We start from the raw sequence: 12828 nt of genomic DNA, 5'->3' as shown, positions 1-12828 counted from the left end.
GGAACCATGGTCGATGACACCCATCAGAAGTGCACACACACCAATGGAAGAATGCCATAATGAGGTACACACTCAAACTAGAAACATCATAGAGCATGTGTTTGGGCTTCTGAAGTCATAGCTCTAGTGCCTAGTTATATACAGTGGAACCCTCAGTATAATCCATGCACATATACACACATATTCACAGTATGTGCTAAGCTGCACAATCTGATCGTGTAGAAACTGATGCAGCAGGATCAGCAAGGAAAGGGGACACACATTCCCCCACCAATACCTAGGTCACCACAACCACAGTCAGAGAACTCAGAGGAGGAACCCCCAGCTGCTATCCCTGTAGGCAGATGTAGGCATGCTCAGTATGCCCTTGCTTTGGCTAAGAGACAATGCATAGCACATTCACTGACTACTTAGGTACCTAATACCTTTCTCCTACTCATATATATATATATATATATATATATATATATATATATATATATATATATATATATATTCCCATGTGTTGGTTTTGTACTGCTTGCATCAGACAGAGTCAGCCCTCAACTAAAGGTGTGTCAACTGCTGCATTTGCAATGTAAGTCCTGAAACTAGAGTGTATTCTTTACTAATATTATGGCATATCCTTGTATTTCCTAACTTGGTACAGTAAACCTTAACACATGATACCAGATACTTATTTTAATTGTATGTGACCATTAGTAATTAGTATGCCTCAGGTATGAAAGATTTACACAGTCATACCTCTGAATAATTCTGATGTTCCCTGCATGGCCTCAGTTTAGCACCATACCTTAGTAGTGGTAAATCATTAAAGACATAAGTTAGAAAGTAGTGATACACATTGCAGTTTCTGACTTCAAACTTGTTTAATTCATAACAGTAACTGAGCTCTGTTCCCCTCCAAAAAAAGAGGAATGTACCCTTGTTGCTGCCATAACAGTAACTCAGTTATGCTACCCCAAAAAGAACAGTATATGTGTGTTTGTGCATCCAACCTGGACTTAATTTGTTGGCAACTGCGTATCATATTATTCCCAGTTAATATCATCTCACATTTTAAGGCCAATGATATAGAATGGCTTATAGGTTAGTACTAAGCTAACTGCCCTTGCGAGCCATTTTAAGCCTAGCCATTTATCCCTTGTGAGATTCAAACCCACACCTTGTGTTGTGTAGGCAAAACCTTTACCATTATTGGCCACCCCTCCCCACTTATATGCTGCATGTGTTATATAACTGATGAATGACCAAGAAACATAGAATGATAACACAGAGCTGTATGTTTGTAAGCATAATTATGACAGGCTGTGTGTTCACTAACTGCTTTATGTCCAAATATAGTAAAGAGAATGAAATGTACAAATCACCGCTGATGGTTTCATAGCAGTGTACATTCTGTTGAAGTTGGTTATGTGAAGGATGACTTTTCATCTGTTTGATGCAAACTGTTTGTGTGGCCAACAGAACTAAGGCATCCATCTTGTTTTTTGAAGCTGTACTGGTGTGAAGGTTCAAATCCTGACATATGTAGAAATTTGTGATGTGTACTATCAAGTTTTACTGTGCTTTTACAGATTTTGTGTGTGTGTGTGTGTGTGTGTGTGTGTGTGTGTGTGTGTGTGTGTGTGTGTGTGTGTTCCTTAGTTTTAGTATGTTTTCCTATTTGTCTTCTTTTAATTCCAGTTTTGCATGATGCACCACATCCTGAAAAAACATTTGACTAAGTTTATCTTGTTTGCACAATGTGCTACATTGTGAAAACAGAGGAAAACCCAGATTTCCTAGAAAACAGACACCCAAAAATAGAAAATGGATACATTAAATTAATGCTGTTAGCCATCGTGTAAAGCCATCCTGGAGTACAGATGGGACTGGGGTATAGTAGCAAGCATTAGCAATGTGCCTCACATTTGCACACTGCTTCCCTCCATGCAAACAGGCCTATTTAACATTTGTGTACACTTTGCTAACCTGCGCCCAAATGCAAGGCTTGCTAAGGTATGGAATTGCATATATGATATTTTATCATTGCTGTTTAATGTCCAGTTCTTTGTATGACATAAAACTCATGTGGAAATATTGCAGACTAAGGGCACAATATAACTATATGTCATATATTTACAATACATACATTTGTTTCCCCCAAAACAAGCACTAAACCCTGGAGTTTCATTACTTTTTCCACACATATATCAACCACAATACAAAGTGTTATACATAACAGTGTGGCACAGTGGTGCAGCAGTTAACATTGTTGTCTCACAGCAAGAGGTTCTCCGGTTTGATTCTTGGCAGGGGTGCCTTCTGTGCAGAGTCTGCATGTCCTCCCTGTGTTCACATGGGTTTCCTCTGGGTACTCTGGTTTCTCCCACTTTCAAAGACATGCATCTGCAGTATTTCTCCCCTGCCTCTTCTGAAAATAGGCTCTGCCCTAGTTTGACTTTCCCGGTTAACAAATGTTAATTAAATATATAAAACTAAATAATGTTGTGTGCTCAATCATGGACAGGGCCACTTGGTGGTGCTCACAGCCTTGCTCTGCAAAATGCAAACAGCCAAGTATGCTGAATAAGGGTATTTATGTTGTTACACAGCTAGGCTTCCAAACAGCTTACTTCTATTAGGCTACTAGCCTCAGATGACACTATGAAGCAATGTACCTATGCAGGCCTCTCAACCTGTTGTCTCCCACATGGCCTGTTGATGTTCATAGGTTCATAGGTTCATACTAGGCTATCTGCCCTAGGGCATTTATAAGCCTAGCCAGAGTGTGTTTGGCTTTCACCACCCATTTTAAATTAATTTTGCAATGCCTTTTTTCGAGGTTAGTATACTGTGCCTCTGTCTAACAGTGACACAGAAGTGATACCCAGGGTAAACCTACGATCCACCATCCACTCATCAAGATTCCTCTTGAAGAGAGTCAATGAGGGACTCTGCCTAACCTGGACTGGGATTTATTCCAGAGTGAAGGGAGCCTCTGGGTTATGAATCTGTCCCTCCAGCATGTCCTATTTATTTCAGTGCTGAGGTTCAAGTCTCTCGAGCTTGTAGCTTGATGGGATTTGGATTTTCTGAGGTGCAGCATGTCCATTAATTCCAGGTTGGACATGGCTTTATACGTCAGGCACAGATCCCCTCTGAGCAGGCGTTATGCCACTGAGTAGAGCTGGAGTTTCTTTAACCGGGCAGCATATGGCATCTGTTTGAGCCCTTTGATCCTCTTGGTGAGGTACTTTTGGGGTCTTTCCAGTTGCTGCAGGTGTCTGGTAAGCTACATCCCAAAAGGGGCATTGTACTCAATTATGGGCCTGATGAGGGATGAGTAAAGAGGCACGATGACCTCCCCTGTCATCTACTATAAGTTCACCTGCAGTTCTGACAAAATTCTATTCTTACTGCAGTCAGCTGTGTGTGTGTGTGTGTGTGTGTGTGTGTGTGTGTGTGTGTGTGTGTGTGTGTGTGTACACAGAAGAGTAGAAGTATGTGTATCCCACAGTTACCTCTCGAAGGACATGGATTGCCAGTTTTTTTAAACTTGCACTAGCCTATGCATCCATTTCATCCAGGCCTCCCAACCTCATATCTCTCACATGGCTTGTCAAGATCATCTGCTATTAGTTCACCTGTAGTCTTGCCAAAATCAGAATTTTGCCATGGCACGTGCAATAAGCACTGTGTTCTGTAGTCTAAGTGCCTTAGATAAGTAGGGGTACTATTTAACCTGCAGCCAAATGGGCAGTTGGTTGGAGTGTGTGTCAGCTGCTGCTGGACTTTACAATGAACCTTTTACAGTAGCCTGTGGGACATAGTTATCTTGTCCTCATCAGGCACTGCTGATGTCATCATCAATAAAGTGTTGTCTGACACACTCCAAGTTGGACTTGAACCATGGTGCTTGCATTAAGCATAGTGTACTTAGGTAGAGTTTCCATTCTCCCTGCAGTTAAATAGCGGGTGATTTGTGTGTGTGTGAGCTATTGCTAGACTTTACAGGAAGCCTTTTACAGCAGCCTATGGGACACTGTTTTCTTGTCCTCAACAGACAATGCTGATGTTATCATCTATTAAGGATTGTGTGACACACTCCAAGTTGGACTTGAGCTGTGGATCTTGCATTAAATACTGCGTTTTGTATTCTGTGTGCCTGGATAGGTAGGGGTTATATTCTTACTGCAGTCAAATGATGTGCACGTGTGTGTGTGTGTGTATGTGTGTGTGTGTGTGTGTGTGTGTGTGTGTGTGTGTGTGTGTGTGTGTGTGTGTGTGTGTGTGTGTGTGTGTGTGTGTGTGTGTGTGTGTGTGTGTGTGTGTGTGTGTGTGTGTGTGTGTGAGAGACAGCTATTGCTGGACTTTACAGTAAGCCTTTTCCATCAGCCTGTGAGATAATGTTATCCTGTCCTGGACAGACTAGGTTTTACAGTAAGCAAAATAAACTGCTGTCTGCAAATACAAAAGTGAGAACCCAGAAGTGGAAGAACACCCTCCTCAGCCTAAACAACCAAATTAGACATCTTAAGCAATCTCTAACCCCAACCCTTAGTTCCTCTTTTTTTTTCTTTCCTCATAAGCACAGGGGGTAGGCCTGGCCTACTGTATCCACCTGGCACAACTCCACTAGATATGGCACTAAGGCCCAGCATGTCTAAACCACAACCTGGTAACACCCCTTGTACTGCCCTGCACTGCCTGGTCCCTCAGGTACTTCTGCCCCAGAGGACAGGCCTGTGGATTCCCGCTGGGAGCAATGGCAGAGGGGGTGATTTTATCACCTGGGAAGACCTGCTGGGGTGGTGCATAGGACTGTGTGCTGCACTGTGGGCACATGCCTACACCAGATGGAAACACTGCTCTCCATCATTGTTTTGAATAACACAAGAAGATGTAGATCTCAGACATTGCATCCATCTTCGCAATGAGGTGATAGCTATGACTTTCCAGTGGGTGAAGACTCAATTGTCACTAACACCCAGCTTGACATCCATGGGTTTCCGAGGTTCACACCCTTAACTCAACTGTGGTATTCACCGACCTCTTGGGTTCTTCACCATCCCTGTCTCTTGTCTTGTATGTCCTATCTGTCAGCAATTGCTTCCTCACCTTGCCAACTTACCTGCCTCAGACATACTTGTGTTCCTTCCTCAACATTCCTCTCTCTCTTCAAAAAAGGAAATAGGACACCTGTCCCAAAAACAAATGTCCCATACATAGCTCTCTATGTTGCACATATGTCTACTTGACACATTTGATTTGGTCCAATTGTCTATACAACATGATCATGTTGTTGCTACCTCTCTCTCTGGAAGTGACAGTCCAAATTTGACTAATCTTCTGTACATATGATCGATTTCTCAGGGCACATTCTCAGTATATGTCACATTTTGACAATACATATATGTGTTATGGTGACATGTGTTGTCCACCCCCCCCAAGCAATACAACCCTGGGGGCATAGTATTTTTTACACACATATATCAACCACACTACAAAGTGTAATATATAATGTTATCTGCTCCGTCATGGACAGACACAGTTGGTGGTGCTAACAACCTTGCTCTGCTAAACTCAAATATCCAACTATGCTCAATAAGGGTACTTGTGTTTTTACACAGCTAGACTTCTACTTACCTAGGACACATTCTACAGTTAAACTATTGGCATCATATGAACCTATGAATCTATGAGCCTATGTAGGCCTCACACCCTCTTGTCACACAAATGGCCTGCTGATGTCATCTACCAGACGTTCACCTGCAACAAGGAAAAAGACAGATTTGTGCTGTATGCTCAGATAGGTAGTGGTTCTGCTCTCACCACAGTCAACTGGGTGTATGTGGGTGTAGCTCTACTCAGCAGAGTAGATATGCTATCTTACAATTTTTTCTCCAATGGCATGGCTTAGTAGTTTTTTCACACTAGCAGAAGCGTATACATCTAGTTCATGTAGCCCTCCTAACACCTTATCTTACACATGGCCTGCTGATGACATCCACTATAAGTCGACTTGAAGACAGAAAAGTCAGACATGTGCCTTTGCACTTGTGTATAGTAGTGTGTTCTGTAGTGTGTGTACTTAGATTGGTAGGGGTTTTGTTCTCACTAACATCAAGTGTGTGTGTGTGTGTGTGTGTGTGTGTGTGTGTGTGTGTGTGTGTGTGTGTGTGTGTGTGTGTGTGTGTGTGTGTGTGTGTGTGTGTGTGTGTGTGTGTGTGTGCGCATGTGTGTGAGACAGATGTTACTTGAGATTACAGAGATCATTTTACACCAGCAAGCAGGAAACTGTTTTCTCCACATGCTCAACAGATAATGCTGATGTAATCAGATATACCAGGTTATTACATATACAACCATCCCACCAGGCCAGGATCAGACACTGGCCTGGAGCCCAGGCAGACATCATCTTAGGTCCATAGGAAGTTACTAGGTAAAGGACTGGTGACAGGCATGCTTAGGAATATGTCTGGTGGGGACAGGGGGGATGAAGTTTGCCTCACACTGTCTGGTAGCAGGTTGGTGATGTCCTCAGGCTCAGTATGAGTGGTATCATCCACTACTAGTTGGGTACAAACCTGGGCCTTCACTTTTAGATGTCTGATGTACATAAAGAATACCTTCTGTTTATCTTTAGCTAGGCATGTTACTTTAGGTTTGTACGTGGCTTTAGAGGACTTTTCAAGACAACTAATTTCCTTGTTCAAGCTATGGAGGGTGTCCTTGCTCTAATGAGCCAGTTCCCTCTTGTTCTTAGGCATTACTTTCTTCCATTTGTTGTATAACTTATGTATGCTTGATGCCCACTAGGGTGGCTTGTTTTCTGTGAGGAACTTGTTTTGATCTGTTCAATTCAGCCAACTCTATACATCTGCATAGCTATTTATACAGTCCATTTTCTGTACACCTCTGTATAGCAGTCATTGTTGACAGTGGTAGCAAAGGGTGTGTGACTCTTTATGGCATCAGTTAGAAGCCTATAGTTTGTTTTGGAGAAATGTTTTATCCTTTCTTTCTTCAGGGGATGTTGGGTATGATTCTGAATGTGAAGAAGACCTGACAAGGGGAACCAACACACAGGGGTTAGTACAGAGAACCACTATGATGGTCAGTACTATCTCTAGCATATTGTAGCCCCTTGTGGGGGTGCAGACTATCTGTTATACAGCATGTGTATAAATAAAGTCCAGGAACCTTATGGTGAGTATGTTTGTGCACATTATGACTCCAAGAATAGTTGAAATCAAACATGACCCAGGTGTTTGGCTGTCTCAGTTAGGTCAAAGTAGGCAGAGCGGTCCTAGTGGTTCATGGTGGGGGACCTGTGGATATCAATGATATGGAAGGGGTTTTTACATACAGTTAATTGGGCTTTGAGTAGAGCTACGGAGTCATACTCTTTGACCAGTCCTGTGGTATATTTGTCTTTAATGAAGATGCATACACCTTTGCCTTTGATTCTTTCATGTTCATTTTGTTGTGTGAATGTGCAGAAGGCATTGTATCTCTGCATAGCCAGGGTGCTCTGTGCAGCCTTGAACCATGTCTGTGTGACTGCATAGACATAGACATCTTCCAAAGTAAGTTCTTTCAGTGAGTGTACTTTCTGATTTACACTCCTTGCATTAAGCACCATAACCCTCGGATTTCCTGTGGTGGATTCTTCTATGTTGGCACTTTAGTTGTTCTGACATTGCCTAAAAAGGCCACTATGGGGGAGGCAAGCACCTTCATATATTACAGTGAGGGACATCTCCAGTCATTCACAGCAATATTGTTGAGACTTGAGTATGTGTGTGATCTAATAGACCCTGGAACCTGACAAGCAACTGACTGTGACCTTCTTCTTGTCCAGCCTGGTGAGGGGGGACATCTGTGTGTCTCACTATGGAGTCGCATATGAGCAAGATATTTGGTTTGAGGTGTTTTGCCTGAGGGGCTAATTGGCTAAGACACAGGTGTGTGTATTATTATGTGTAGTGGATTCTGTTGGATCTGCACTGTGTGCAGTAGGTTTGCACTTTGGAGGTCTCCAATCTTTAGTTATGCTTCTAGTGAATACACCCATGTATCTGATTTTATATGTTGTGAACTTATGTACAACAGGTGACTTGTGTCTGCTGACATTTGATATCTGGTTTGTTGTTATGTGACAGAATTGATTGCAAATTCATAGCATAAATACAGCTCTCACATGTTACGTTACTTTGTATTAGCAGTAACTAGTTGTCAGCATACAGGAGGCAATAAGTCTGTTGCCTAAGGATGCCTATGTAAATCAGGCTGCTTGGAGACATGGTGGGAAACTCTGTAGTAACTAGTGGGGAGTGGGTTAGACGGACCAGGTTTTGGTGTAAGACTAACACAATGTATTTATTCTATGAAGGGCCAGGGTTGCAAAAATGTGTCAATGTTTCACAATGCATACCTGAGTTGCTCCGATAGCAGCAGTGTAAGCTCTGAGCAGCTATAGTAAACTGAGTGCAAGCACTCCAAGACAGACACAAGTGATGTTAAATAATTTTAAACAAGTAAAACAAGAGAAAGGCCAACAGTGAGCCTTATTCCAGCAATCCCAAGCCAAGTGGGATCCTGGCTGCACAGTTCTGCCACAAGAGTGCAGTAGAGTCTTCTTAATGTAAGAGGGATGGTTTTAGTGCTCCAGTGATACAAAACAGTCTAGATTCAGCAAGCCTGAATTGAGTCTATGCTATAAAATGCAGAAGTCTTAGAAATCCACAGTGTAGAAAATTGCAATCACAACAGAAGAACAAACAGTTTAAATAAAGCAGCAATCCAGTAAAATACTCCAAAGAGGGTGTAGACAAGAAACTTCCCTAGTTTAAAATAAGTGGTCTGGAACACAAGTGCTTAAACCAGAATTAAGACACTTTCAGAATAACAGACACAATAAGCCTTCAACCAGCAATTCTCAGCTTATAAGGGTGTAGGCTATCCTCCCATGCCCCATGACTCTACACCACAAACCTTTCTAATGTAAAATAACTGGTTTGAGGCCAAGTGCTTAAATCATAACAAAGAGACTTAGAACAACATTCACAATAAGCATTCAACCAGCAATTCCTAGCTCAGAATGGCAGTAGCTACTCTCTCCTCCTACCAGAGTGTAGACTACAAACCTTCGTAATGTAAGACAAATGGCCTGAAGCACAAGTGCTTAAACCAAAAGTAATAGGCTTAGAATAACAGTTACAATGTAATGAGATACTAGACAGATGACAATGACATGTTTTTTAATCTACCCACATATATCATGTCATGGTTAGTAGCCTTGTGTTATCTTGACGAGAAAGCCCTGTGGTCTGTCCAGCTGCTGCATGTGTCTGGTGAGATTCCTACAAAAAAGAGTATTATATTGTATTACTGTTCTGATGAGTTTGACAGTGCTGTTATACAATCTTGATATCTGCATGTGATAGCATGTCTTATGTTATGCACCATATATATGTATGTATTGCAAAACATTAAAGAGAAAGGTTATAAAGTAATGACACACATTGCATTTCCTGACTTCACAACCCTTACAACAAAATACACTAGGAAGTACTGTCATGATGATGCTATCTACTGTATCATTTGGCAAGGCAAATATAACTGACAGGTACAATTATTAGGTCAACAACATAAATGCAGATATTCTGGGCACTAATGCAGCTATGCACCCTGTGCAACAGACACAAAGCTATTGTATCCCTAAATCTAAAAGAGAGAAAACAGGGATATGGTACAGTTATCATCACTTGGACAGGGTGCTTGGGGGGCAGATGCCTAGACTGACACAATTGGTCAGTGAGTATGTGTGAGAGAAAGGGAAGCAGGCATGTTGTGTGTGTCTGTAGGCATCTTCCATGTGAAAGTGGTGTGTAAGTGTCTGCATGAACACAGCCAAACTCAGTAATAGCTTTACATCTTGGTATGTTGGACAGGTGAGAGACATGCAGGGTAAAGGTGGCAGTTCATCGCAATACCCCTGACAATGGGAACTGGCTCTGCCATGAGTTGCACTGGAACATCCATGCCAAAGGTCAGATGGAGTGGTGCTACCTGAGCATGACCGATGTCTGCTGCATGTGCTCCCTTCACGGGATTGAGCAGGACCATGTCTGCCACGTCTGGGTGTGGACAGCACACTCCAAATGGGCCAGCAGAAGTACTGGCACTATGAAACCATGATTAGGAATGGCCATGTTGGCTCCCAGAAGACAGGCTCCCCTTGGTCCATCACAGACATCCCTTGTTCTAACTTGTCATTTATCTGATTCAGTGAATCGTCAACATTTTGGAGGCAGTCATGTGTATCAGATTGTGCCACATCCACAACCCTGAAGATTTCTTTGGAGGACCTTTCTGAATGTGCCTGTGCCTCCATGATAGCCCTATGCATACATTGAGTAACATATTAAGAGACACCTGCAGCAGGTGGAGGAGGGATAGTGGGACCCCTAGAGCACCCCTATCAACCCTCTTGTGTGGCACTTCGACAACACTTTCTCTACTACCAGATTCAATACAAAATGAAGCTGCAGTAGCCACACTTCCCTACTCAATCATCACTCTTCACCTGTCCTATATATGTAGGCTCAGTGGACATGGTAGATGTAGGCCTACTGGCTGTGTCTGGGGAAAAAGAAGGAGGTGGCCGGATGTCAAATTCTGTGTCAAATTCAACCTGTGCACCCCTGACTGTGCCTCAGTTTCCCCACCATCATCATTATCAGTGTCAGATGAGGCACTGAAATCACAGGGTCCACACTCCCTCTGTCATGCTCACCTGTGATAAAAAGGGAGAAACACAGGCATACTTTAATACTTGCACTACTACGGTACAACATATGCTAAACTACTAACAGTGCTACCACTATTAAGACAGTACAGCAATACATAGCAGGCCTAAAATGACACATTAGATTAGTAGTATTTGATCTGAAGTACTGAATTAACTTGATTTGGCTTTCCACCTGCAGCAGGCCTATGTTTCTGGATTCCTGATGGTCCTGAAACAAGTTAAGCAAGAGGTATGGCCAACATTATCACACTTAACAGTAAGACAGGAGGTACTGCATGTACTCCTCACAATCAGCATGAAGTGTTACTTTAACAAGAACATGGCTGACAGCTCCAAACTGAGCTTATCACTGTACTAATATCAACCCCCCCAAAACACAAGTGACATAGAAGTAGCGTTTATTTCAATTGTTTTACTATATAACATAAATTGAACTAGTCATATAACAAATCTTACCTGAAAGCTCTTCCTGGGACTAAGAAGGAGTTGCACCCACATCAAGGACATATTGTGGTCCAGTTGTCACACCAAAAATTTCTCATTAGGGGTGAGAGGTGGTTCTAAAGCAAGGTGCCCTAGGATACCCTCTGGTCTCAGGCAACAGCAGCTGCATGCCTCCGTGCAGATGTGAGAATGTCAGTAGCCCTGTGGTGAACCGGCTCATAAGTATGGTAGTGGCTGCCCGTGGCATTTATGTTATCAATGATTTGCTGCCATATCCTCAGCCTCTCTGGCATATTAGGGCAACCCCTTCCAAGAAGAAAAGTGCCATGTGGACATAGCGAGTCCACTATTATTGTGTTTTCTGCCTCACTGATGGGGATTCTGCACCTCAGTGACATTTTCAGTCCTAAAACACAACAACATGATGATACATATAACTATCACATAGCTACAAAGTAACTGTTACCAGCTAAAACTGTTAAGGTAGGCAGTCAGTAGTATCCACTGGAAAAACATAAATGTACTATAGATGTGAAATACTAACAACAGGCAGGATGGAAAATAATGAGAGTAGCAAGGGAACATATCCTTGTATGCACCATAGCAGTAATTCAACTGTGCCACCCCCAAATGAACAGTCCATTCTAGTTTGAGACATAACAGTAACTTCTCTTTGCTTCCCCCACCCACTGAAGAACAAGCACATTAATTATTTTGCTAATAAAGCACATTGGAAATGTTAAACATGCATTCAAAGGCTGTGTCCCTGAAATATTTGTACATATATATCACACAGCTTACTATTTTCATGTATTGTCAATCATTTGTACCTCTGAAATGGCTTGATAAACATGGCCATGGCATGAGTACACTTCTAACTAATTCATACAAATAGTTTAAAAAGCTTTGCTTCACATTATTCTTTGATGTATTTCAGCATATGCATTATGTAGGTAAAAAAAAGATAGCTTGGGAAATATTTTGCTTTGCTGAACACATAGCAAGTATCCTCACCATCAGTTTGGCTAGCTACACATTTGCCTTTTATAATAGAGCAGATTATTAATGGACTGCATCTGTTTAGGTTTTGTTTCAGAGATGCTAATTACAGCATAAGCAGCTGAACTGCATGCTAATCAAACAATCGGGTGGAAATATTCAAGAAATTATAAAGCAACCATTTAAACTCCATGCTTTTTTTTCCAGTGGATGCCAAAAGTAGTAGACTACAGACACAAAAAGTCTACATAGACAGAATATTAGAAGGTGCTGCTGCTTAACTCCATTTATTTGTGCTACAGGCTGCCGGCAATGCTGCTGCTGCCAATAGGCCTATGTTGAGACAGAGCAGAGTTTTCAGGCCAGATTTAACTTATCACAACATACATGACATGGGCAATGTAGAGTGCTACAGGGTATACAGGGGCACAGAACTGGAATCTGTGACCTCTACCAGCCTCAACTCACAGCCACAGCCCTTACCTCCCCATGTATTGTCTGTGTAATGCTTATATCACAGTCAGCCCTGAACTAACATTGTCTCAACTGCTGCATTTACAACGTAAGTCCTGAACATGTACTTT

Source organism: Protopterus annectens, chromosome 4.part0, assembly GCF_019279795.1.
Source record: "Protopterus annectens isolate FY-2018-M chromosome 4.part0, PAN1.0, whole genome shotgun sequence".
Taxonomy (NCBI): domain Eukaryota; kingdom Metazoa; phylum Chordata; order Ceratodontiformes; family Protopteridae; genus Protopterus; species Protopterus annectens.
Note: the sequence above shows the minus strand (reverse complement) of the source record.